The sequence below is a fragment of the Mastomys coucha genome, chromosome X, assembly GCF_008632895.1.
Source record: "Mastomys coucha isolate ucsf_1 chromosome X, UCSF_Mcou_1, whole genome shotgun sequence".
In the NCBI taxonomy this organism is placed as follows: Eukaryota; Metazoa; Chordata; class Mammalia; order Rodentia; family Muridae; genus Mastomys; species Mastomys coucha.
In genome coordinates, this window is record NC_045030.1 from 99845140 (window position 1) to 99850391 (window position 5252).

The following is a 5252-nucleotide window of genomic DNA, read 5'->3' on the forward strand; positions in this document are numbered from 1 at the left end:
GAGAGAGAGAGAGAGACAGACAGACAGACAGAGAGAGAGAGACAGAGAGACAGACAGAGACAGAGACAGAGAGACAGAGAGACAGAGACAGAGACGAGAGAGGGAGAGAGCACAATGATAGGACACAGTCTCTTTTTCTAACTTATCCTCTGGAGCAGCATCTCAGCATTTTTGCTATCTCCCACTTAATCAAAAGCAAGCCACAGAATCTGTCCCTTTCATGTTTCAATCTGTAGCCACAGTTGTTCATAGTTTTCCAGGACTACCTGCTACTGATATACTCTTATCAATAGTGGTACTCATTTCATTCCTGATACATGGGATTTTCTTTATTCTCTTATTGCCAGGCTTAGCAGTCTTGTGGATATTTCCAAAGACTCAGGTTTGGGCTTGTTTTTTTTCTTTTTCCTGTTTATATGTATTCAATCTCATTGATGCATGTTCTACTTCTTATTGTATGTTTTCTTCTGCTTACTTTGGATTTAAATTGTTATTTTTCAAAGTTTCCTACAATATAGACCTAGATGACTGACTTTAGATTTTTCTTACGTTGGAATATGTGCATTCAATGCTACAAATTTCCCTCTAAACACTGTTTTTGCTGCAACCTACAAGTTTCAGGAAATTGTACTTTTTAAAAATTTTTGTTTTTCCTAAAATACCTTTTGCAGTGCTAAGGACTGAACCCTTGCTTGCTGGGAAAATGCTCTGCCATGGAGCCGCACATCCCCCACCCTCAATCTTTTTTTTTATGTTGAAACTTCTCCTTTGACCCATATGTTATTTAGAAGTTTATTGTTTAATCTCCAAATATTTGGGGATTTTCCAGCTATCGTTCTGTTATTGATTGCTAATTTAATTTCACTGTGGTCTGAGAGCATACTTTGTATGATGTCTATTCTTTTAAATTTGTTACGGCATGTTTTATGGCCCAAGATGTGGTCTATCTTGGTGAATGTTCCACATGAGTTTGGAAAGAATGTGTATTCTGTTTTGTTGGATGGAGTAGTCTATAAATGTCAATTAGATACAGTTGATTGATGGTGCTATTCAGTTCAACTATATTCTTACTGATTTTCTGGCTGGATCTGTCAATTATTGATAGAAAGGCATAAACTATAATAGTGGATTCATCTAGTTTTCCTCACTGTCCTATAACTTTTTGCCTCATGTATTTTGAAACTGTGTGGTTAGGCAAATATATATTATGGAATTTTATCTTCAAAAAGACTGGATTCTTTTTATCATTAATCCCCAATTTATCCCCAATAATTTTATTTGTTCTGAAATTTGCTATGCCTTAAATTAACAAAGCTACTCTGGCTGCCTTTTGATGCATGCTTCTATCTTTCTCTGTCTATTTGCCTTTTAAAATATTTGTTTTTATTATTTTTAAGTGTGTGTGTGTGTGTGAAAATACCTACACACACACACACACACACACACACACACACACACACACACACACGTCCCCTCAGTGGCCAGACTAATTGGATTTCCCTGGGCAGGAATAGCAGGCAGTTGTAAGCCATCTGACAAAGTGGCTGTGTATTGAATTCCAGTCCTCTGGTAGAGCAGCTGAGCCATCTCTACAACTCCCTCCATCTATCCTGCATGTTTATCTTTAAAATATAAATCATTTTGGCAATGTGTTACTGGGTCATGTTATTGTTTTTTCCTAGTTGGCTGGTTGGTTGGTCGGTTGGTCTTACAAGACTGAGGAACAAATTAAGCCTTTGCATATGCTAGGCAGGTACTCTATCATAGGGCTACATCCTCAGTCATGGGCCTTGTGATTTAGCCCTATTCTAATAGTGTCTATTAATCAATACATTTAGGCCTCATTCAAATGATTATTGATATACCAAAGTTATCCCCATTATCTACCATATTTGTGACTGTTTCTTATTCATTGCTATTGATATTTGCCTCTTTGAGGGGAAAGCAGTTGTTTTGTTTTGCTTTGTTTTTATGGTTTCACTGTAAAGCCCATCTGTCTTTGAACTTTACATCCTCCTGCCTCAGCTCCCTGAGTGCTAGGATTACAAGTGAGTTCTATGCCACTATATTTTGTCCCATTTTCCATTTGGACATTTTTGTTTGGCTTTGGACTCCCACTCTTTGCCTGTCTTCTCTGATTTCAAACTTTGTACGATTTCATTTTTTCCCTCTCTTAGCATATCAATTGTACTTACTTTAGAGTTCAGCTTGCATTTACTTACATCAACTCAAGCCCACTTTCTAATAAAAGTGTAGCACTGCATGAACAGAGCAAGCACCTTAGAGCAGAGTATTTCAACTCCCTCCCCCCTGTGCCTTAGAAGGATCTTATCTATTTCTATATCATTCAATATTGTTACTACTATTTTTGAATGAATTGCCATTTCTTATATCAGTTATGAGTAAGAAGATTAAACTATATTATTTATACCTTCATCTTCTCAAATGTTCTCCTTTTCTTTATGTAAATCCTAGTCTCTAACCCTATCTACTTTTTTCTCATTCCAAAGAACTTGTTTTACCATCTCTTGCAACTCAGCTATTGGAGGTGACATCCTAACACTTTTGCAGTATTCCCCTAGTTGAAAGTGAGGAGGGGGTCTAACCTACACACAAGAGGAAAGGATTACAGGAGATAGAAACCTTCAGGAAATGTTGATCTGGCTGAGGGTCCGGAGGAGGTAGAAGCATAGAGTTTAATAGAGCTTGCTAATTTCCTTCCTAAAGTGGTTTTAACAATCATTGTGACCTGCCTTTGTCCATGCCATCCTTTCCTACTCCTCGGCTCCAGGGTTTAAACTGCTGCCAATCTGGAGAGTGTGGGACACTGACTTTGCCTCAAATGTCTTCTCAGATGTGTTGATCTGTTAGATACTTTTATGAATTATATGTTGTCATCATTCATTTCTCTTTTGGTGTTGTTTTCTTGTTATTCTTTTGGGGCTTTTTTGTTTGTTTGTTTGTTTGTTTGTTTTTTCGAGACAGGGTTTCTCTATATAGCCCTGGCTGTCCTGGAACTTACTCTGTAGACCAAGCTGGCCTTGAACTCAGAAATCTGTCTGCCTCTGCCTCCCAAGTGCTGGGATTAAAGGCGTGCACCACCACTGCCTGGCTTTCTTGTTATTCTTGATTTCTAAGAATGCATATTCGGAATACCAAATATTAGTTATATTTATACCACAAAGGTATCTTCTCCTCAGTGTTCTCTTTAAATATAAATAGGAAATCCTAACAGCAATTAAAATACAGTTGGGTGGGTGTTTTTCATAATCCAGAAATACAATGACCTCTGTAAGCTTGGCAAAATATACAGGAGCAAAAAATAAAATGATTCAACTACATAAAGTAGGATCAATTGGCAGGCAAGAAAGAAGCAAAAAGTACAAGGTTCTACATAAATTACAAATGAAAACCTGCAGAAATCATTTGCTACTAATTGTACAAAACATGAAGAGCTCTATAAGTCAATACAAAACCAACAAGTCAGTTGCTAGGGGAAATGGTCAAAGGATACTGGCATGCATTCTACTGGAAAGAGATGGTGAATGGCACTTAGACACATGACAAGATGCTTCATCCCACAGATAACAGCCGCCTCACCAATAAGACAGATCAGTGACATAGTATGTTGCTGAGACCATGGGACCCCAAGCACCTCCAACAGCTGCTAGAGAGAAGACATAACTGGGAGAGCCTTCGCAGCAGGCAAAGTATGTACAAATGGGTTGGATTGTGTGTCCTCAAGATTCATAGTTTAGAAATTCGATCCTCAAAATCAGGTCATCTGTAAGAGCAATAAGTGCTCTTAACTACTGAGCCATCTCTATAGTCCCTCATCAGAATAGTTGGAGAAAAGTGTCTATACTGAACATGTATTTATTTTTTCTCTTGTCATTGTTTCCTAAGCAATCCTGTATGACCCCTACTTACATAGCAATTATAATGTACAATGTAGGTATTACAAGTAGATTACAGAAGATTTCATATTTATAAGACAAGGTGTGCCGAATGCATGTAAACAACACACAACTTTTATAAGGAACTTGAGCACATGAAGATTTTAGTATCTGTAGGATTGAGCATTCTTGCCACTAATCCCTTTGCTAGTCTCGCTCAATAACAGTCAACTGTGGCAGAGTAATTATTAATCCCCATGGTTGCCCAGTATTCCCTGGTGGGGATGAATCCTAATCTAACCAGCCACTAACTACTGACAATTAAGATTTTCAGTGCCCTCCCCAACATGAATACATTTCAATGTTTTTTTTTAAAGCACTATGAACACTAAGACACATAACTCATCTTTGTACTTAAAGGTTTTTAAGTATGATTGGGGATTTTCATTCTGTGGGGTGATATCACAGAGTAGGCTGTGCTACCAATCAGATGGGATAATGTGCATCTATTTTTTTCCTGCTATACTAGAGACTGAACTCCAGGCCTTGAGCTTGCCTGGCAAGTATTCGAGGGACCAAATTATAACTCTAGCTCTAATCTTGTACGTTTAAATAATTCTGCCAGGGTTGTCTCTCTGCAAGGCTGGAGCATTTTCATTATCTTTTGCCATGTGTGGCCTGATCCTAGGCAGATTCTTCTTCTGGAATTTGAAGCACCGAGGAAACACCAAAAGGTTGAAGAGATGTAGTCAAGTCACGCTTGCCTCAAATCACTTTGGAAAACCAATTCCATGTTTTGAAAACACATCCTTGTATGTGTTTTGAAGAGCATCCTACCTGAGTTTGCCAGAGTTGAATTCTGTTGCTGGCAAACAAAAGAAATTTACAAACTCAAGAGACAGATCCTTGAGCCTGGTCATAAGCCAAACACCAATCCCAGCTACAAACTCAGCTCTAATCCAGGCCACAGACTTGGTTCTCGCCCAAGTTTGAAACTGAGGGCCAATCCTAACCCCACAATTCACTGAGACCTGTCTGGCATCTCTCTAATGGGATGCAAGAGGTTTCAGGTGAGCCAGCCAGCTGCTAAGTTGCAGCCAAACGTCTCTAGAGCCTGGGACTCAAATTTAAGTCTCTGTGACAACTAAACCTGTGGCTTCAGCAGTAGAAGACACATCCTTATAAAGCAAAGCTGGCACAGCTAAAGTTTGAGATGGTTGGTGAAGGAGGTATGGGTTTCAGAAAAATAACGTCAAAAGAAAACCTGGTGGGGCAGGATCAGAAGTTTAGTTTGTGGAGGTAGAGTGTAAGGGCAGGGAGCTCTGGATCAGTTTCCACACAATGGGGCCAGATTTG

The 5252-nt window shown here is 38.9% G+C and overlaps 1 long non-coding RNA gene across 2 annotated transcripts in view; it reads left to right on the forward strand.

The window, feature by feature from the left end:
- The window catches only part of LOC116087078, a 7480-nt gene extending 3666 nt beyond the window's left edge, over positions 1-3814 (forward strand). For both annotated transcript variants that reach the window (XR_004117245.1, XR_004117244.1), the window contains one exon: positions 3585-3814. This is a non-coding gene — a long non-coding RNA (uncharacterized LOC116087078). The remainder of the gene's footprint in view (positions 1-3584) is intronic.
- Positions 3815-5252: the final 1438 nt, after the last annotated feature.